Here is a 23596-nt window from a genome sequence, read left to right as displayed (position 1 = left end):
GCCCAGATGCCTCTTGGCGCACTATCGGCACATCAATGTCCTTCTCTAACACAGGCCCTTCATCCACACTAAGAGTAGCTTCATCTGCACTGAGAGTAGCTTCATCATACGATGATGCCATGTGGAGAGAAAACTCACTGCCTGAATCTTCCCCTGCCTCCTCTGCCTCAGATGCAGAGTCAGTCTCTGAACCATGGTCAGAGGAAGACTCAAAAAATATACCAACAACCTGCTGAGCAGTAATCCTGCGTCTAGTCATTATCCTTACTAAGAAAGGAAACTGCACAAACAAGTCAACAACAACCAACACTGTGCAAAATACGTAAGTAGAAAAACGTGTGCCTTTATCACAAAGATCTATGTACTCAAAAACTATATGATTCACTTCCAAGATACCGCTACACTCACCAGCACCTACTCTGCAGAAAGTCAGCAAAAACAACATCCCACTAGAAAAAAAAACAAAAAAACAATTACTCACAAAACAACCAAATACACATCGAGCACAAATGCAAAAAGTTTTTGACACTCAAAAAACAGAAGCCAAACATACTGCAATTATTAAAACCATTTGCAAAAAAAGAACAATCATGCAGAGAAATGAAAAACATTTCCGAAAATTTGAGTCTTCAACAGGGGGGTCTCTAGAAGCTCAAAGCTCGAGGCTGAAGTTGAAGCTGGAGGCTGGGGGGACTCGATCTTTTTTTATTTTTTTGTGTTTTGCCGGTTGTCAGCGCCTGAATTCTGAGTGGAAGCTCAGGAAGGCACTTTGTGAAGCGAGGCTGCAGCTGTGCTGGCTACACCATCGACGATATGCCAAGCTGCGGCGTGCTGAGCTGCGGAGTGCAGAGTGGAGGGAGTGAAACGGCTCAGAGGTGAGGCATGGTACCCACAGTGGTATTGTTTGTGCTAGAGTAGCTGGAGCGCTAGGTGAGAGTAACAATTCACATTGTTAATGGCTGCTGTTTGTCTTCTGCCATTTGTCACCTGCGGTGCCCTGCCCTTCTGAGCTAGTGGATCCCGTGTCTTAGCCCATCTATCTACTTGTTCTGGAGCCTGAAAGCCTTTAGCCATTGTCCATTTCCAGCATTTTCAGCCTTTCCACCATTTCCAGCACCTTCTGCACATCCAGCATTGTAAGCCTGCCCCGCAACTCCACAGCTTCTACGCTGCTGGCGTCTGCCTGCCTATCTGCCCTCTTGCCCTCTTGCCAGGGCCTGGGCCTGCCTGTGCCTGCATGCCTGCCTGTTGCCTGTAACCCTGCCTGTAAATTCTTAACTCTTTTTTACTCAGTAAGCTCCTACCATTAGTGTTCCAGCACCAGGCAGTGATAGCTCCAATGACGCTCTTCTCATAGTCACAGTTGCACGATCGGCAGAGTCGGCAGAGTCAGTAATAACGGAGTAATAACAGAGTGGGGGTGTGACGAAGAAAGTGCAGAGGAGTGCAGAGGAGAGCAGAGGAGGCAAACTGGGGGTGTTCCTTTCACTGCTTCCTCAGTGTGCTCAGTGGGGAAACATCCTTTACAATGCAACTTTTACCACGCAGTGCCTTTCCATCGCAACTTTTACAACGCAAACCATTACAACGCATTGCGCTGGGGGGCGCTCTAGGATAGGGAATAGATTTAATTTACTATCCAACACCTTCCCTACTATCCACGGGGACTGGAGTTGGAATAGTAAATTAAACTATTCACTATCCAGCACCCCAAAGCGCTATGCGTTGTAATGGAATGCGTTGTAAAAACTGCGATGTAAAAGCATGCAATGTAAAAGCATGCGTTGTAATGTCATACATCCGCTCAGTGTGCCCAGCGTGTTAAAGTTCAGAGTGGCGTCCCTTTTTTTTTTCAAGCTTAGTCCCTAAAGAAAATTCCACAATGCTGGAGCTGGAGCATTGGAGTACTGGAGCAGTGGAGTGATTTAAGTAATAAAGCATCCAGCATTCAGGCACTCAGGGCAGGCAAAAGGCAATAAAAGAACTAAAAAAATGTGCAGCAAACAAAATAAAGGAGACACCGGAAAAGAACCTCCAGAGCAATCAGGGGATCCACCGCAAAAACACTGTCACCTGCCCCGAGAGCAATACAGAAGGGACAAGGAAACGCACAGCAAAGAATGGAGTTAAAAGCAAAGACATTGGCGCTGGCTGAGTCGAATAAGCATTCCCAACTCTAGTCTGAGGAGGATGATATCTCATCTTAATTAGATCCAAGCTCTTTAACTAGAGGTGGAAAAGGCAGAATGGGTGATGAGCCTAATAGGGGAGATGACAACTTGCTTAGCCCTAATCAATATGCTCTTTTTAGCAAGCATCCCTCCACAAAGCCTTCCACACTCCAGCATTGAGAGCATAAGATTTGATGACCAAATGGACCGATTAGATCAGCACACCTTACATCTTAAACCAGGTCAGTCTGAGCCGCCAGCTCGGGCAACCCATCTACAGGTAACCCATCTACAGCCTCAATCACATTTGCAGTCCGAGACACCTCTCTCAGAAACATCTCTTTCGGAAACACCATCTCTTAACCCTTCATTCCTTCAAGTTGACCAAGTACTCTTACAGACAATCCAGGAACAGACAAGCGATACGCAAACCAGGGGCCTCATTTATGAGGCCTTGCGTGAGTTTTGCGCTTCCGATGCGTCACTTTTTGTGACGCATCGGCGGCGTAAAACATGCCTCCTGTTGCGCACTATTTACAAAGTGACGCATCTAAGCAGATGCGTCACTTTGTAACCCCCTGCGCTACATTATACCTGTGTCAGGTATAATGTATGCAGAGGGGGCGTTCCCCCGTAAAAAGCCTCATAGAAGTGACGCAGTGAAATCTATGAGATTTCACTGCGTCAATTTTAGGACGCTGTTGCGTCAAAATCTTGCGCCTGCCTCACAGCAGGCATAAGACTGACGCAGGCCCTTTCACATGGGGCTTGCCCCATGTGAAAGGACGCATTGCTGGAGTTGCGTCACTTTTGTGACACACTCCAGCAATGCGTCACTTTTGCGCTTACAGATACGTCAGAAATACTGACGTATCTGTAACTCCTTGCGACATGATGCGTCATACATTAAATATGACGCATCAGGAATGTCGCAAGGAGTGCGCACTGAGAAGTGACGCATCGCTGCTTTCACGCAGCGATGCCTCATTTCTCATAAATGAGGCCCCAGGTCTGTTGTGTCGGTGCTTGAGTGTTCATCTGAGTCAGAACAAGACGCTTTATCAACTGCAGGTGAGGAAACTACAAGACCTAAAAAAAACGTTTCAATACAAAAAAATGCTTACAGCCATCTTACAAGAATTAAGAGACTTAAAAATTCCCCAGGCACTTGAAATATCACAATTGCACGATAGACTGTCGAAGCATGAGGAAAGTTTATCAAATGTCCCTAAAAGAATCACAGAAGTGGAGAATTGTGTCTCGACCTTAGAGGATAACCCTGTGGGTATGCAAAAGGAGCTCCATGTATTGAAAAAAAATACCACCAGATGGAGCTAAAACTTCAAGATCTTGAGAACTATAACAGACGCTCTGATCTGCACCTGGTTGGAGTTCCAGAAGGTATAGAAAAGTCTGATAGGGTAAAGTGGTCTGAGTCGCTTTTGAAAATGGCAATACCAGAGCACATAGATTTCCCGCAAGATAAATCCGAATGCCACAGATCCACAGGCTATCTTATTAAACTTCTTGGATTATAGAGTTAAGTCTTAAACACAGCAATAGCAAACAGATCGTTTTCCACTTCCGAAATTCAAAACTTCAAAAAATTTTCCGATATGTCTGCAGCTTCTGCCCACAGACGAAGGACTTTATTAAAATGATTGACTCCTTTAAGGCTAAGGGAGTGCAAGCATCAATCGTTCAACAGTCTAAATTGAAAGTCCTGGCCAAAGGAAACATTTTCATTTTCACTGCCATATTGGATGCTCAAACTTTTTTGGAAGAACTGAGCGCTGTGTAAGAAAAGGGATCTTGTAGTTTTAAGTTGTCTTCTGATCTTAATAGAAAGTATTATGAGAACTGTTAATGATAGGAAGGCAAGGGCGAGTACGAGGTGAATCAGGAGTTGCAAAGGGATGCACCAAGATGGCATCCAGGGAAAAAAAAAGAGAAGGAGGGAATAGTGGGACTAGCGGGGAATTCTCTCCTTCGGGGAGGGGGGAAGGTGGAGGGGGAAGCATTTAGAAAAAAGAGATTTCTTGGAAAAAGTTTTACTGTGTCAGAATATGGATAGCTTTTGCAGAGAAGCCATCAAGATATGACTTATATACATCAAATATATATTATATATCTTAGTCTGAGAATACATTTAGGCACTGTAAGTTTTTTTTTTTTTGCACTTTATATGGTTGCTGCTATTACAAACTGCTGCTCTAGGCTAAATTTGCACATTAGATGAATAATTTTAAAGGATGCTAAGTTGTCAGCTAAAGGACAATTGTAGAATGCATTACAGGTACCTATGCTTTACCACATGCCATGCTTTAGTCACCTCTGAGCATTTTTGCCCAGGCAAAGTTTGCACTATTTGTGTATTTGCACTTTAGCTGCTGTAGGTATTGATGCTCTACTGCATGCTATGTTTTTGGGCCGCTGCCAAGGACCGCTGCTTGAAACATAGCTTGCACAGTCTCCATAATTTGCACTTTTGTTGTAGGTACCTAAGCCTCACTACTTCCTATGTTTCTGCTGCTATCAAGAGCTACTGCTTAATGCATAATTTGCACAATTCTCACAACTTGCACTTTAGTTGTTGTAGGTAGCTATGCTGTACTAAATGCTATGTTTTTGTTGCTATCAGAAGCGGCTGTTTATTGTATAATTTGCAAAATCTGCACAATTTGCACTTTAGCTGGTCAATTTCCAGGAAGAGATTCTATTGGAAGGATTTCTATATGCCGCATGCCAATACTTTTATCAGGGCCAGAATAAGGAGCAGAGCTAAGGTCAGGGAGCTACATTCAAAATGTCATGAGGAGATATGCATCTTGTACGCTTTAGATGATTTTTAAATATTCCATAAAACACAAGAATGAAGAATAGGAATAAATTAACAATACTGTCCCTCAATGCAAATGGTCTTAATAACAGGTGCAAAGCCTATGTAGTGGAAAGTTGGCTCAGAGGGCATAACCCTGATGCAATATTTCTTTAAGAGACAGATTTTCGAAGTTTGTCAGATGTTAGTAAAATCTTTGCGAATTGGGCGGGCTTCTATTGCTCATCTGTCTCGGGTATTGCGCCAAGGGGTGTGGGTATTCTTTTAGGTAAGCATGTCCAATTTCATGTTAATGGATCAAATTCTGATCTGGGTGGTAGATGAACATTTGTGCATGGAGCATTAAACCATCTAAACCTCAGACTGGCTACGATCTATGCACCAGTGATAGATGATCCACTCCCTATCTTACAATTAAAACAAGCTTTATCGTGCATACCTGGAAAAATAATATGGGGAGGTGACTTTAATTTCTTACAGGACCCCTCACTTGACTCAACAAAATTAGAATGTAAACAAAATAAACCGCAAGGTGCCATTGCTCTGTCTAACTCTAAAACTTACCTAGATATTATAGATAAATGGCAATTTAACAACCCAATTAAACATGGATATTCGTGCTACTCAGCTAAATATGATACAGCATCAAGAAAAGGCTTTTTTCTGACCTTCCACAATCTTGAAGTTAGTAGTTATGAACATATTTTAAACACCTTTTTCGGATCATGTTTTAATTAAAATGGAAATTGCTGTAGGGACCACGGATAAAGGTGCATCAAGTAGATGGTATTTCAATAAACTTAACTTAACCAATTATAAATGGTGCACAGAAATAGATAATGCGATCAGGGCCTTTTTCTCCTTAAACAAAGATTCAGCCCCCATTAATGTGATCTGGGATGCTTTTAAGGCGAAGTTAAGAGACCTAATTACCTCAAAAGATATCTCGCAACAAAGGGCGGAAAAAGAGGAGAGAATCATGCTGGAAACAAGACTTGTTCGTGCAAATCATGAACATATTATGAATAAGGGGCCGCTCGTAGTCGAAGTTCACCGTTACCTGGGAGCTGACCTTCCCTCTACTTTGACTCTGGGACTGCTGCCGCTGCCCTTGGAATTGCTGCTGGACTCGGGGGTGCGGGCCTGCGAGGCCCACAGGTCAGTGCGCTTCTACCATCACGCGCACCTGGTGCCTCTTCCCGTGACTCCTCCCTGCTGAGCCTGCTGCCCTTATAACACGACTCACGGCCCCCGCTCTGCGGGAGCCGCTCGTAGTCGAAGTTCACCGTAACCTGAGAGCTGAACTTCCCTCTACTTTGACTCTGGGACTGCTGCCGCTGCCCTTGGAATTGTTGCTGGACTCGGGGGTGTGGGACTGCGAGGCCCACAGATCAGTGCGCTTCTACCATCACGTGCACCTGGTTCCTCTTCCCGTGACTCCTCCCTGCTGTGCCTGCTGCCCTTATAACACGACTCGCGGCCCCGGCTCCGCAGGTGCCGCTCGTGGTCAAAGTTAACCGTTACCTGGGAGCTGAACTTCCCTCTACTTTGACTCTGGGACTGCTGCCGCTGCCCTTGGAATTGCTGCTGGACTCGGGGGTGCGGGACTGTGAGGCCCACAGGTCAGTGCGCCTCTACCATCACGCGCACCTGGTGCCTCTTCCCGTGACTTCTCCCTGCTGAGCCTGCTGCCCTTATAACACGACTCGTGGCCCCCGCTCCACGGGTGCCGCTCGTAGTCGAAGTTCACCGTTACCTGGGAGCTGAACTTCCCTCTACTTTGACTCTGGGACTGCTGCCGCTGCCCTTGGAATTGCTGCTGGACTCGGGGGAGCGGGACTGCGAGGCCCATAGGTCAGTGTGCTTCTACCATCACGCGCACCTGGTGCCTCTTCCCGTGACTTCTCCCTGCTGAGCCTGCTGCCCTTATAACACGACTCAAGGCCCCCGCTCAGCGGGAGCCGCTCGTAGTCGAAGTTCACCGTTACCTGGGAGCTGAACTTCCCTCTACTTTGACTCTGTGACTGCTGCTGCTGCCCTTGGAATTGCTGCTGGACTCGGGGGTGCAGAACTGCGAGGCCCACAGGTCAATGCGCTTCTACCATCACGCGCGCCTGGTGCCTCTTCCCGTGACTCCTCCCTGCTGAGCCTGCTGCCCTTATAACACGACTCGCGGCCCCCGCTCCGCAGGTGCCGCTCGTAGTCGAAGTTCAGCGTTACCTGGGAGCTGAACTTCCCTCTACTTTGACTCTGGGACTGCTGCCGCTGCCCTTGGAATTGCTGCTGGACTCGGGGGTGCGGGACTGCGAGGCCCACAGGTCAGTGCGCTTCTACCATCACGCGCACCTGGTGCCTCTTCCCGTGACTCCTCCCTGCTGAGCCTGCTGCCCTTATAACACGACTCGCGGCCCCCGCTCCGCGGGAGCCGCTCGTAGTCGAAGTTCACCGTTACCTGGGAGCTGAACTTCCCTCTACTTTGACTCTGGGACTGCTGCCGCTGCCCTTGGAATTGCTGCTGGACTCGGGGGTGCGGGACTGTGAGGCCCACAGGTCAGTGCGCTTCTACCATCACGCGCACCTGGTGCCTCTTCCCGTGACTCCTCCCTGCTGAGCCTGCTGCCCTTATAACACGACTCGTGGCCCCCGCTCCACGGGTGCCGCTCGTAGTCGAAGTTCACCGTTACCTGGGAGCTGAACTTCCCTCTACTTTGACTCTGGGACTGCTGCCGCTGCCCTTGGAATTGCTGCTGGACTCGGGGGAGCGGGACTGCGAGGCCCACAGATCAGTGCGCTTCTACCATCACTCGCACCTGGTGCCTCTTCCCGTGACTCCTCCCTGCTGAGCCTGCTGCCCTTATAACACGACTCGCGGCCCCCGCTCCGCAGGTGCCGCTCGTAGTCGAAGTTCAGCGTTACCTGGGAGCTGAACTTTCCTCTACTTTGACTCTGGGACTGCTGCCGCTGCCCTTGGAATTGCTGCTGGACTCAGGGGTGCGGGACTGCGAGGCCCACAGGTCAGTGCGCTTCTACCATCACGCGCACCTGGTGCCTCTTCCTATGACTCCTCCCTGCTGAGCCTGCTGCCCTTATAACACGACTCGCGGCCCCCGCTCCACGGGTGCCGATCGTAGTCGAAGTTCACCGTTACCTGGGAGCTGAACTTCCCTCTACTTTGACTCTGGGACTGCTGCCGCTGCCCTTGGAATTGCTGCTGGACTCGGGGGTGCGGGACTGCAAGGCCCACAGGTCAGTGCGCTTCTACCATCACGCGCACCTGGTGCCTCTTCCCGTAACTCCTCCTCCCTTTTCTATCTAAGGTACGCCCATTATGCTACCGCGGGACGCGCGCGGGACAAAGCTCGGGGCGAAGCCCGGGCCAAGGGCGGGCCCGTTCTAGCCCGTTCCCGACCGATCCAGACCGGACCGGGCAACTCCCTTTGGTTTTTATTTCCTGTACCTTATATTTTGTACCCACATCATATATAAACATTGTTGCAGTGTGCCTATTACAATATAGATAGGATAACAAAAGATGGCTACTAGGGAAAGCAGAAGCAGGGCTGCTAAAGGGGGGAAACAGCTTACAGGCATCCTTGATGATTTCATCACTAGGTCTAACTCTGTAATAGACATGGGCATACAATTAATGGAACATAGAGTATCTCTGTATTTAGCAGCTGCAAGAAGATTGTCTCAGGACCCTGCAATGGCGAAAAAGTCTTCGTTGGGTCACATAGCATCGGCTAGAACCCCCGAACGTGTGATTAGTTCTGCTCTTTTTTGCCACGCACGCTGATATACACCATATTGAAGTCCCACATTCTAGAACAACAACTCCGACACAAGCAACCATGCAATCTGTTATAGATAACACAAGTCTTGTAGGGCTAGCTGTGACGGGTGATACTTTAGCTGTACTCAACGAGATAGACGTTCAGGAAGATGAGTCTAGCTCGAGGTAATTGTGTGGGAGGCAGGAGGGCGCAATACCAAAAAGGAAACGTCCTAATGCCTCAGCTTATGCCAGGAAAAAAATCTAAAATTTTAAAAGAACAGGTGTCAAGCGGTATGGTGATTAATGAAGGAAATGGGATTGGTTTGGTTCCCCATAACTCATTAATTAGGTACAAAGAGGCCCAAAACGTTGTAAATTCAGATGTATCGGAGGGTCCGCAAGATTTGGCAATTTTGGGTAATTTGGGAGGTATTGGAATTAGGAATGTGGAGGGCGGGAATGAGATTCTATTGAAGAACATAGGTGACATTTTGCAAAAACTTCTAACCCCTCTTGAAATAAGACTGACGTTGTTCAATCTCTACGTGAGGCCGCTGGCTGATGTCGTCAAGCAGTGGGGTATGACCATGGTGTCATACGCTGATGACACCCAGCTGGCCATCACGCACAGTGGGGATTTTCGTTTGGATGCCCCGAGATTCCAGAATGGACTTCGGGCGGTTGCCAGCTGGATGAACTCCAACTGTCTCCAGTTGTCTCCAGTTGAACGCAAAAAAGACAGAAATCATGATCATTAGCAAGCGGGCGGAACTCTGGGGCGATATGTGGTGGCCCCCAGAGCTTGGTCCCACCCCAACTCCGGTTTCGGAGATAAAAAATCTTGGGGTGTGGTTAGAACCTGCTCTTAGCTTTGTCTGCCACACAAAGAGAACCGCTGCATGCTGTTTCAGCATCCTGCGTGGCTTAAGACCAGTGTTAAAATTCTTTGATGCTTCGACCAGGCAGCTCGTGGTGCAGGCGACGGTGATTTCTCGGCTTGATTATGCCAGCTCCCTCTTGATAGGGATAAACCAGGCTGAAATCACTCGTCTTCAACGCGTGCAACACGCGGCAGCTAGAGCAGTGGTGGGGTTGCCCAGGTTCTGTTCCGCTGCCAATACTCTGCATTCCCTCCATTGGCTGCCGGTTAAGCAGAGAATTCAATTTAAAGTGCTCTGTCTTTCTTATAAGATCCTTAAGGGCTCTCCTGCCCAGATTCTTTTGAATCTCTTGTCTCTCTATGTTCCTGCCCGTTCTCTACGTTCACTGGGCCTTGAACTTGCAGTAGCCCCCCGGTTCAAGCGTAGTCGGGCTGGTGGCCGCTCATTTCGAGTACGTGCTGCGGCCTTGTGGAACTCCTTGCCTCCAAAGATCCGTGCCCTTGATGATCTTTTCTCATTTCGTAGGGCCATCAAGACTTTTCTATTCTCTTAAATTGTTTTACTTTTTAGTCTGGTGCCTCTTTTAGCTGTGTTATGTTGTTACCTTGTCCTGCGCCAGGACGCTCCTTTTCTGGAGCAGCTGTGCGCGTAATAAATCTCTATAACATAACATAACATCTATAGAAAACCAGTTACTTGATGTGGAAAAAAGCATAATAACATTAACAAGCCTCAGCATAGTGGGGCCAACGCCTAACTGCACTTCAGGTGCTGCTCAGACCTCATTGGCCTTGCCGGTACCACATGTGACCAAATCTAAGTCCCCGGCAAAGGGTAAGACTGCTAATAATCCAAAAGCAACCACTTCGAATCATGTAGCCACTGTTCAAACAGACCAAGGAATCTCAGGAAAGTATACAAATACCACTAAACCCGACCAGCAGAATCTAAAGGGGATTCAAAAAGGGGAAAAAGTGAGGGGAGGATATATTATTCTACCATCGGATGCTAGTCCCTTTGTTGTAGTGTTGACGGGGGTTCCTGAAATAAATAACCATCATGAGGAAACCTTCTGGTCACTTAAAAACAAAGTTTCAAACTGGCTGAATAAAAAAAGACCCTTACCCCATCACGCAAAGAGCAAAATCATAATGGTTCGTAAGACACCATGGATAGGCCCCACAAAAAATCTATCGCTGGTGATGGCATTATTGTAACATTTGAAGATCCACGTACTGTGAATTATTTCTGTGCGTGGAATCCTTTTGGTGGAACCTTTGGAATCGACACTAGACCACTCTCCTTCTTTTATCCACCAATTAATTGCATTGATGGGGCGGGAGGTGGACTCTGGTTAACTATCATGCCCAGGGTGGGTCCAGTGGTGAGAGACAGGGCAATCAAAGACGATGGATGGGTGCCCCAACATATAATAGATTCAGCTGTTTGGAAGCAGTCGATTGACTGAGGCCTACGATGGGTTGCAAAACCAGCACTACTGGTTCATCCTGCACATGTACTCTATGCCTGTGTATAATCCCAGGGAATGTCTCACAGAAGAGGCTAAGGAGGTGTATGCTGAAGGAAATAAGCAGGGAGGGAGAAATGACCCCCACATTATTGTAAAGAATGGGACACACTGCACACATACAGACAATATACATGGAGAGCAAGACATGTTGTATGCTGTACAGAACCCACATATAGTGCATACACAGAAGTGATCGTCCCCAACCCAAGGCGACTAAATTTAAAATTAGTATCGACAAACAGTCGCAGCGAGGCAACCCTGAGACTAATATCTTGGAATATAGCTGGTGTAGCCAAAAATCTGAGGGACCCCGATTGGGCAGAGTATATTGACTCTAGTGATTTTTGCCTATTACAAGAAACATGGGCAGTAGATACACCACATAGGGTGGGCTTCAAAACGTACGGGATTGGAGCAGTGCCATCCACAAGGGGTAGGCCATCAGGTGGCTTTATTACTTGGGTTAAAGTAACACTGAGGATCCGGGTCAAAGTCATAGATACTGGCTCTTTAGATTTATTAGCTTTAAAAATTACTAATGATGTAGGGAAACTATTTTATTTAATTAATGTTTATAACAGACCCGCACCTACATCTAAGGAATCGCTTGTTGGATTGCCTTTTGGGTAGATCAGTTGGCAAAGAAGCGATTATCATAGCCGGTGACTGATTTTTATAGTCCCATAAGTGATGAGGTCCTGGTTAGTAATAACAGGTGCACATTAAAGTGGTCTCATATATTAGAGGACGGCGACATCCTTGCAGCAATATATTCACAGCTTGTTGGATATTTTGAAGCCTTTACAGGTTCCCCTCCCGAGACCAATACCCCTGACCAATTTATTGCTCTTCATAACGAGTTTTTTAAGGCATTAAAAGTATTAGTGACAAAAATGCAAAAAAAGAGCCATCAAAATCTGAGTAATTTGTCCCATAGTAAACCTTGGTATGACAAGTTTTTCAGGGTATCTAAGGGGAAACTCCTGTTGGCGATTAAAACCAATACACCAGCAGATGTCAGAATTGCAAGGGAAGATTACAAGAGAGTACAGGCTGCATCAAAGAAGTTGTGGGAGGAGGATAGCTGGGCTGACATGTTGGAAGCTGCAAAAGCAAAGGATATAACAGTGTTTTGGCGGCTTGTTGCGAATGGGAACCATGTAGGGAGGGTTGTCAAGGACGTCCACCTCGATGAAATGACGTGGGTCAATCATTTTTCAACCCTATATAAAAAATATGATGGGAATCCCAGTGAGATTAGCACTGAAGTACCATGGCACATAGCCCCTACTGATTCTCTGGACTTCACAATTGAAGAAACAGAGGTAGGAATAAATTCCGTGAAAAGTGGTAAGGTGCCAGGGTTAGATAAAATACCTGGGAATCTTTACAAACATGATACGAAGATATGGGCACCCTACATAAATTATTTATGCAACACGCTGTCGCGCAGCAAAGATTTCCCCAATAGCTGGAGGGGAGCCGAGATTGTCTTAATCTTTAAAAAAGTCGATAGGTCGGACCCTTCGAATTATCGACCAATCAGCCTAATGGACATTCTCCAGAAAATCTACTCAAGACATATTTTAACCCGTGTAAACGAGTGGCTAGAAGACAAGATGGTCCTTACAAAGTTCCAGGCCGGGTTTAGGAGCAAAGTGAGCACCATCGACCAAGTCTTTAGGTTCTGTTGCCTCTATTGGAAATATGTCCACATTAAAAAGGGCCATTTGTATGTCGCTTTTGTAGATCTTAAAGCAGCATTTGATTTAGTACCGTGAGAACTGCTTCACCGAAATTGAATGGAGAGAGGGTGCCTGCGTTACTTTTCGCGGATGACACCATTCTAATTTCGCAAACTAAGAAAGGTCTCCAGGCACTACTCCATTCGTTTAGTGACTATTGCAGCAAGAAAGGGTTAGAAACTAACGCAAAAAAAACAAAATGCATGACTCTAAATCCCATTAAATCTGATGAAGGATCCCTATTCTTAAATAGCCAAAGGTTGGAATCAGTTGAATCCGTTTCTTACCTGGGGGTTTCGCTTGACTCTAAGTTCACGTGGAACCCACAGATTGAAAAAAGCAAGGTAATATTTGCACAGAATACAAAACCCATTCTCACAAAGCATAATTTAAGTACCAGTAAAGTGGTATCACCAGCTGTAGAGCTTTTTAAATATAAAGTACAACCAGCAGCTCTCTATGGCGCCGAAATGTGGGGGCCGATGTCAAAGGACGCTTTTGATATTCTGGAGAATAAATTTATGCGCAGCATCGTAAGGGCCCCGAAAGGCATGCCCTTGGTACCCCTCCAGTTAGACTTGGACTTCAAGAGGACCGATCACTACACCATTGTACGGCCGCTGATGTTCTGGGTCAGACTATGGCAGACTCCAGATCTGCTCGATTATAGGAATGGGTAAAAGAGTTACTGTGCTTAGATGTATCCAACTCCAGTGCTTGGCTAAAACATATCAGAAAGTGGTTTATTAAAATAGGTCTTTCTCAATTTTGGAAAAGCCCTGAAAGGTTGCCGCCAAATTCAAAAAATGTGGTAAAAAAGGCTTTTTGGGGTTTTATAAATATCAAGTATTCAATAGCAATAGTGGTGGGTCACTGGCTAGCAACTTCTTAACCTTCAAGGATGTACCCCTATTTGAGAGCTTCCTTGATGAAGTTGAGCCCCCACTTGCTAAAACCCTTTTTATGAAATTTAGGTATGGAAACCTCATGACTAATTCAACTCTTGCATGCTGGTCTAGGAAAAACACTAATGATATTCCAAATGCAGGAGATTTATGCACCTTGTGCTAGGGCAATCACAAGGAGGATGACATGCATATCCTTTTCTTCTGCCCAGCATATGCGCTGGCCAGAAGAAAGTGGATCAAACCTTTGTGTAATCTTTTAGGAATTAGGTCATGTATGACGGCACTTAGAATAATTAAACCTGATACATCACAGACCATTGTATTCAGTGCCAGCAGATATCTCTACTCCATCTATTTTGTTCGTAGGAATAAAGGCTTAAAGTTGTAATGCTACGGGGTGTTTACATGTATTTTAAGAGTTGGTTGAGTTGATTGAATTAGACAGCTATGTTGCAACATTTTATATTTTCTTAACTTATTAATTTTATATACGACAATTATTATTGTTATTATTGTATGGAAACTGGATTTTGGATTGTTTTAAAATGAAATGTTTGTTGTTCAAATCTTTTATGGCAAAATAACTCCGAAATAAAGAAATAATGAATGAATGAATAAGGGGCCAAAACAATAAGCAAGATTTATTAAAAGCCGAAAACACAAATGAGAGAATTGTATTATGGGTTTTCATGATATGGCGAGCAGGAATTATCTGCAGACAATCTATGATGAAAGCGAGTGCACAGGGAAACTGTTAGCCTGGCAGGCAAAAGAGAATCAAGTGCGCAATAGATTCGAGAGTATCTGGAATGAAGAAACTAAAAACATTCAAGTAGGACAGAGGATATAGGCAACATTTTCCTCAGGCACTATAAGGGAATTTATCAATCGGACTATAATGCACCTTTGGAATCGATTCATGTTTTTTTTGGAGACTTGCCAGTCCCTATCTTAAATATGTATTTTCGGAGGGAATTATTAGCTGATTATACTAGGGAAGAACTTGATTTAGTCATAGGCTCCTTGCCTAATTGTAAAGCGATGGGGGAAGACAGCTTTCCCGTGGAATTTTAAAATAAATTCGCTCCAACTCTCAATACTGAAATCTTAAACTAAGCGAACTATTTACTACAAGGGGACGACCCGCCGTTGTCTTTTCGTACAGTAGTAGTGGTCATCATTTTAAAAAAGGATGAAGACAAGGAAAACGTAAACTCCTATACGCCTACAAGGCTTTTAAACGCTGACTACAAAATATTTACAAAACTCCTCACTAATAGGCTGAATAGAATGGTAGGTTCACTTATTGAGAAGGAACAGGGGGAGGGGTTTTGTAGCCGGGAGACAGCTACATACCAACACAAATTTTTTATCGGAAGCATTGGATTTTTTCCCATAAATAAAACGGATGCATGTCAGTACAACGCGATCTTTTAGATCGCGGTACATGACAACGCTGCCATTACAACGCAAGTCGTTACAACGACGTGCGTTGTAGGGCGTGGATTGTGGAATATTATAATTTTATATTCCAACACCAGTCCACGTAACAGTAGGGAAGGGGTTGGAATATAAAATTGCAATATTCCTTATACAACAGCGCCATCCAGCGCAAGTCGTAGTAACGACTTACATTGTAATGGCATCGTTGTATAGGAAACGCTGTGTTTTCACCGCGTTGTAAATGATGTTCCCCAATAAAACTTAGGCGCAGGTCTGGTTTCTAGACACCGAAAAAGTGTCCCATCTATTATCATGGGATTGTCAGTTTTTGATTTTTTTTTAATTCGGCTTTCCAAAGGAGTTTATTCATTTAATACGGCAGCTCTATACGAATTCTCAGGTGAAAATTCCAATCAATTCAGCGAATATAGGTACATCTCAAATAAATAGTGGCACTGGGCAAGGATGTCCTCTTTCTCCGATTTTTTTTGCATTATTTATTGAGCAACTTGCAATAGCAATTAGACAAAAAAGGTGTATAGGGCCCGCTTGAAGATATGAGCGATATAAAACTTTACGCCGATGACATTGTCCTGTTTTTAAACTCGAAAACAGAAACTCAGTTAGAAATCATGAAGATTTTTTCAGAATTTCAAGCAATAGGAGGTTACAAAATAAACAAGACTAAAACCGAGATTATACCGTGTAATTGCTCTCTTGAATCACTATTGCTAAAATTTAGGCATGTATAAAATACTCGCCCAAAGAGATACTTACGGATTTTTTTGTATGGAGAGAATTGAAGATCTATTCCATTTAAACTATATTCCATTGCTAAAAAAAGTGAAAGGCCTGTTAACACGATGGAACCAGCTCCCACTATCAATAATGGATCGAGTAGCATTAATTTGCATGTCTATTCTTCCACTTTTTAATTTTCTCTTTAGTACTGCTCTGTGCCCGTTGCAAGCAGCCTATTTTAAGGAGATATACAGCATGTTTTCTTCTTTTTTAATGTCTAATAAGATACCAAGATTGACACGTAGCACTTTAAGGTACCCTGTTGCAGAAGGAGGGCTGCCCCTTCCAAATATTATGAATTATAATCACGTGACCTTTGCACATCATAATTTAAGATTTTTTCTTTTGGACCCCCAGGAGGCAGACACTTAAAAAAAAAAGATTTTAAAGGAATATATTATTACTGATCCTACTAGAATAACCAAGTACACTAAAAAAGTACGCTACAAGACCTTCCAATGGACACTTAAACAAAAAACCCAATTTTAAAATTTTTATAATATCCCGAGATTTAATAATTCATCTATATTGTCCATTTTTTCAAGGGGGAAAGGTATTTCTTAGAGCCTAGTATTTTAAAAATGTGGGAAGAAAATGGTTATCTTCAGATTCGGGACTTCACTATGGGAAATTGCTGCAAGTCATGGCCAGAGATCAAATAAATCCCTTGCACAAAAATTCGACGTTAAAAACGCATCAGTTGGAGCAAGATTGAGCAAAGCCTTTGATTCCGCGATCCAACGTAAGATTAGTGCCTGGGTTAAAATTATTGATGAAAATAACCCTTTCTCGATATATGAAAAGATCCGGGATAGATGGTGGAGAAGGGGAGGGATGCAGGTCTCCAAATTAACATGGGGTATAATAAATACATTGAAAGCATCAACACTCAGAGGTGCAAACTTCAAACGCATGCAGTTTTAATCAAAATATTTGATCTATAGAACTCCTTCCTTTCTCCATAAGATATACCCACAGATTGAGGATAAGTGTTTCCGTTGTTCAAAAGAGGGTGGTGACACCTGGCTACATATTGTTTGGGAGTGTCCGAAGATCAGTAGTTTTTGGGACGTAATAGAAACTTATCTCAGAACTATCCTGGACTCTTCTATCTCCCTCGGTGTAGATATTGTAGTTCTGGAATGCACTCCTAACATTACAGCACAGGAAGAATGCCTATATATTGCAGCATTGGTAGCAAGATCTTTAATTTTACAATGTTGGCGATCAGATAAGGTACCTTCTTTTCAAGCGTGGAGAGTGAAGTTAAGCAAAATCTGAGAACTGGAAAAAGATATGCAATAAGATCAGGCACCATAAAAAAGTATGAGAAACGCTGGAGTGTATTGGGGACATAGTTTATAGTTAGGGTCAGTTTCAGAGCAATAGGTCGTGCTCATCTCCTAAGAGCAAAAGTGTTTATTTCTGTATTAAAAAATGCAGAAATGTTCTTACAGGTTTGCTTTAACCTTTATTGTCCTACGCCTAATCGTCTAGCATGTCGCATTTTTCGGATAGTACTTCTCTTCTGTAACTGAGTGTTGTGAGAGACCGATGAGATATGTTTATTCCTAAATATTTAGCACTTTGCACTTTTGAAGGTTTTTATCTCTGTATCAAAGAATGTATTTGTTTGTATTCTGATCATTCTTGTATTATGCATTCGTATTCACAAGTCATGTAGTTTTGTAATTTGCACGAACTCTCAATAAAAAAAAATATAAAAATAAATAAATGCAAGAATGCATTTGGCATTTAGTATAGTAACTACATGAGGCATATAATATCAATTATTAGCTGATTTAACACACCTGGGATCATGGTGTGTATTTTTATTACGAACAGTGCAGCCAGATCAGCCCAGTAGATACTTTATTCTTTCTGATATCCCATCTGCAGCGTGTTTAACTCCTTCCACCACTCCTTTTCAACCACATAAAATGGAATGTTGAAAGGCTGAGCCACCAACAGCAATATTGCTAGTGTCTGTGTGTCAGCATTTCTCATCGTGTGAAAGGGAGAGAGAGAAAGAGAATATGCTGCTCACTAAAGATATACCTGGTATGTCTCTTCAAAAGTATTTCTGGTTTCCAGGTTGGACAGAAACACCCACTGGTGGCAAGAATGAAGAGTGCCAGATGAATTCCTCGCTTTTTGCAGGTACGCATTCACCATTCGTCAGATGCAGAAAGCTGAGGTCCTTCCCATAGTAAGCATGCTTGGGGCATCATAAGTAACACTAAAGTGGATAACTCTGGAGGTTTATTCACTTGCTAGAAATATCTGTGTACATTCTAATCAAAGGTTCAACTCACCATTAAAGTGCATAGAAGATCAATGTGTCTCCTGGAAAGCACAGCATGCAACATGTAAGTCCCAGATTTGCGTTTTTTTTATGTAGATACCTTAGTCAAAAGTTAACATCCTTGTAATGTAGCTCAGTGAGTTATGTCCCTGCAGCAAGGACCTGCAAATCAACAATTTAGAGGAGCACTGTATATATATTTTACATTCCACCAAGAGTCCAGAGTAAATCAAAGATACATCCAAAATTGTGTAATGCTTATATGCAAGCACAATGACAGTAAGTGCCTTACTTTTCACTCAGTTAAATGACAGTAGGAAAATATGTTCAATTGCATAGAGCCTTGTGTTACGTACAGGTCAAAAGTTAACATCCTTTAATGTAGCTCAGTGAGTTATGACCCTGCAGCAAGGACCTGCTTGTAAACAAGAAGGTATATATTTAGAACCTCGCAGTTTTTTCCTCAATCTTTTCTTATTTTAAGGTTGCTAAAAAAAGGCTTCTGTGGGTAGTAATAAATACTTATTAGTAAGAGCTATACATATAGTTATTAGTGAGATAACTAATGGAGAGATACATCCGACATTCAAACAATGCATGAAGATTTCGCGCATACTGTAGTTTAAGGAATCAAGGGTATCCCATAAAGTGAACCTGGGGTTGTGATGTATTTAAGGAAAACAATGGTTCAGGGGTGCCCTAATTAGGGCCAAAAAAACGAAATACGTTTTTTAAACTTGATATTAATTCAATCCGGGAGCAAAACATGTAAGGCAACATGTGAAATTTTTAATCATTTCGTATTTTCAACATGTAGATATTCGTTCAGGTGCTCATATAAGTGACGGAGTGCATATCGTGACTTGAGTGAAAAAGTGGAGGTTGACGAAATATCACATAGATAACAAGTGGTAATCCACAGAAATATATACAATGGGGGGAAAATTTCCTTGTGGGGATTGACGACATTTCGATCTTTAGTTAGTCAAGATCATCATCAGGATTAATCCTGAAACTGGATTAAGGTAAATTTAAATTAGCACTTAGCCCTATTCAATGTATTCTTAACATAGTGACTTAGTGCTCCCAGTGGCATGATGGGCATAGTCGGCATGCACATTGCTCACATATTTAATTTACAAGGTAACCAGGCAATCGTGTTTAAGGGCACGCAGGGTGCCTTCTAGAAGCTTGTTTCTATGAGCTAAGGGGTGCGCTTTAGAGTTCATAGATACTGCTGAACTTACTTCCTTTTTTCTTTTAGAGACCCAGTTATTGGGAAGGAGGATTGTAGGAGACACTCAATGCAGAAAGTCGCTGCTGCAGCTTGGCTTGAGTTCAATCACGGAAGAGATCTATTATGTGGGAAATTACAATTAGTCATGTTCGTTCTCCCGGGTAGTGCTAGCTAATCTGAAATTTCAGAAAAGGGTTCTTACAGCTAGAGTGATCAGATTCAGTTAGGTATCATCCACAAAGCTTATGTAGATCAGGGATTATTCATTCTCTGCAATCGAAGACAAGGGGATCAATCAGTGTCTGCATACTGGAAACAATTATAAGAAGCGTGGTGCTCAAATTAATTAAAATGGATATCTGTCCCAATGAGCGCAACAACCTGTGATTAAAAAGACCTCGTTTAGGCACACTGAATGGCAGCACGGGCGAAAACCGTGAAAGTGAGTATGAATCAAGGGCACAATACAATTACCAGTGTGCTTGTCCGAATCCCGCCGGGAGCTGGAATAGGGAAACCGGTGCGCATTAGAATTTGAAAAAAGGCAGGGAGAATCAAACATTATACATTATCCCCCTTGAGGAGACAGGGAGCACTTCCTTAATCGCCGCGGTCTGCGGCCGTGATTAGTTTACTATCCTTCCCCGATTCACTTGGCTGCTGCTTGTTTAGAGGAAGCCGTGGGGTGGAAGGCAGCGTTATATTCACTTCCTGTGATTGTGCGCATGAGCAGGGGAAGTGTATCACGGGCATGTGCTTTGTGTGTGCCCCGCAGTCCTCTTATTCGTATGCGGAGCCCGATAGGCAATGTCCCTCCTGCGCATGCTTTGTAATCAGTAGAGAGGCAGTGACTATAGTGTCCAAAGAGTGAACGTGAGACCCGCTATTGAATAATCACAGAGTCTGCCTTAGACAAAAGGTGATTTTGTCGATCATAAGCATATGTGCTATGCTGACAGCTACCTGTGCACATTATTAGAAGCCACCTAATACACAATTTTAGGGGCAAATTTTTAGCATAAAAGGAGGCTTATTTTGGCAGAAGCTTCACATATCGTGATTCATACAGTGGGTATGAGGTACATAGTCAGATGTTTGCAGATATAGCACAACCATTTACATTACACAGTGTCAAATGCATGTGTTCCACTCATCAAGAGTGTCGAGTCCTCTCACAATGGTTTTGCAATAGTAAATCCATTTGCATTCTATACGATTCAGTATGGTTTGTTGGTTGCCTTCCCTTGTGCAGGGCAGCAGCTTGTCTATCAGCTGCCACGTGAGATTGTTTTCTGAATGTCCATGTTCCAAAAAATGTTCCACATGTGGTGCCGTGAGAACCTTGCAGCGGATTCTGATTCTGTGTTGGGAGATTCAGCTTGTAATCTCCTGGGTTGTCTGGCCAATGAAGAGTAGTTTACAGGGCCATTCAATGCAGTAGATTACTTTTTTGAAATTGCAGTTGGTGAATGACTTTAACACATGTTTACAATTGTCATATTCAAATATTTTGGTATTGATTTTGAAGTCGCATGGCATGCAGTGATTACATTTATAGTGCCAAGGTTAGGCGTTAGATTGAAACATGCCTGAATCATGTGGTTCTTTCTAGTCGTAGTGGACGCCCTCACTTGGTGATCTTTTAGATTGCGTCCTCTCTTAAATGAGAACAGTGGGGTTCCTGTGTTAAGGTCCAACGGGTCTAACACTGACCAATGCTTTTTTACTAGTTTGGACAGCTTATTGCTAACTGTGCTGAATGTGGTAACAGAGGTAATCCTAGTTAATGCTTTCTTTTCTTGTGGTTGGAGTAGGTGTTCTCGATGGGCGTACCATGCTCTTTTCATGGCCCGTCTCACTAGTTTCCTAGGATAGCCCCTTGATGTAAGTTTTTTACATAGAATCTCGGCCTCCTGAAAGAAATCCTCTTTAAACTTGAAGTTGCGCCTGATCCTAAGAAATTGGCCGTATGGGAGGCCTTCCCTGAATGCACTTGGGTGAGCGCTCTGGTATTCGAGCAGAGTGTTACGCTCAGTTGGCTTTCTACATAGGGTGGTATATAAGTGATCATCCAAGCACTTTATGGTGGATCCCTGATCAAATATCGATAACAAAAGCACCGACCTACAAAAATATCGTCCTAATAATATCGTTTACATAAATATCATCACCATATACAAAAGGATTTACACAAATATCGATATTTTATTATCGACTAAATAAATATCGTTTTTAATTATATCGACTACTAAAATATCAAGTACAAAATTATCGAAAATATTATAAATATAACGAGACACTACAAAAATATCGACACCACTATTATCGACTTACATACAACCTATTTACGAATACAAATAATATCGACAATTTTCTGTAACATTAAATACACAATTCTCTCAAATATATCAATTTAATTATTATTACCTTTTAAATAAATACTTAATATTCATATATAAATATACTATATACTTCAAATACGTATAAATTATTTATTAATACACTAATATAAACATACTTAATAATTCAAATATACTCTATTTAAACTTTTTTTTTAAAACACATTACATATATAAAAATTTTTACAAATATAAACAATAAATATAAAACACATACAAAAATTATTTCATTATATACTACTACTAAACAACAAATAAAACTACCTCATTAAAAAATAACGGATACCAATTTCAAACTAAACTTCTCAACCAATGAATTTAAAATAAATGTTGTTAAACCAATCACAATGCAGAAATACTTAACTAACTACTATAAAAGAAAAACGGTTACTTTGTTGAAGAGAAAATAATACTCACCTAGAACAACCACTACACCAGATTATACTACAACACAAGTAAGTAAACTCCCATTTTATATACTATTAAAGCCTCAAGAATCTTAGCTAAACTCCCTAAACTGAATATATGCTGTCTTTTTTTATTTAAACAAAAAATACATACCAACAACAGCCACAATGAATAAATGTACTAGAAAATGAGCAGCCTTATCAATGCCTACATAGAAATGTAACTAATAAATAAAGATATAGCAAACTAAAGTTTAAAATTAAATTACATTGTCTGAGCTATAAATAAAGACAAATATAATACACAACTAATACAAATACTTAGTTTTTCAGCTTCAACAAACTTCATCAATCAAACTACATCTATGCAAAAAACAGCTTCTACAAAATTAAGTAAGTATACTCACAGTTTAAATAAATGAGAACAAAAGAGAAACAACTAAGTATCAAACAATATTATTAATTACAACTTTTCTCTACCACAACTACAGAAATTACAACAGTGAAACTCCAATACAAATAAATAAAGACATCTAAAAAATCAACATTGTAAGTATATTTTTAAATTTACTAATTAAAACTAAACATTGAAATAAATGTATTACATATTTAATAAGAACACATATATATGTTTTCACAGATCTACCCTAGAAATGGCAGAAGTAGCTACTTTTATAATATATCAAAAAGGAAAATTAATGCTCAGCTACATGGGTTATACCTACACCCAAGAAAAAGTCAAAGATAACAAAACACATTGGAAATGTAGCAAATACTATTCAACTGCATGCTATGGTAGAGCTACAAATGTAGATAACAATGTTATAAATGTACGAGAGCATAACCACCCACCCAATGTGACCCAAGTAGAAGTAAGGGAAGCATTAGAAACACTTAGAGAAGCAAGTACAGGCTCCCAACAAACAAGCACTACAATTTTGAAAAATGTATTAACTAAAGTCCCAGAACACGTAACAGGACAGTTACCCTCAATTCCCAACTTGAAACGATTAATAGCTAAAACTAAAAGAGCATCTGATCCAACCCCACCTCCGCCTCAAACTTTTCAAGAAATTAAAATATATCCAGAATATACTATTACCCATAAAGAAGACAAATGCTTAATGTATGATAACCAGAGCCATGATAAAAGA

At 42.4% G+C, this 23596-nt stretch overlaps 1 long non-coding RNA gene across 1 annotated transcript in view; it reads left to right on the top strand.

Moving 5' to 3' along the window:
• The window catches only part of LOC144767477 (uncharacterized), a 329141-nt gene that overhangs the window by 258074 nt on the left and 47471 nt on the right, over positions 1 to 23596 (top strand). The gene's annotated exons all lie outside the window — the stretch shown is intronic.

The sequence above is a fragment of the Lissotriton helveticus genome, chromosome 7 (assembly GCF_964261635.1).
Source record: "Lissotriton helveticus chromosome 7, aLisHel1.1, whole genome shotgun sequence".
Lineage (NCBI taxonomy): Eukaryota > Metazoa > Chordata > Amphibia > Caudata > Salamandridae > Lissotriton > Lissotriton helveticus.
Note: the sequence above shows the minus strand (reverse complement) of the source record. Positions and strands in the feature narration are given on the sequence as shown.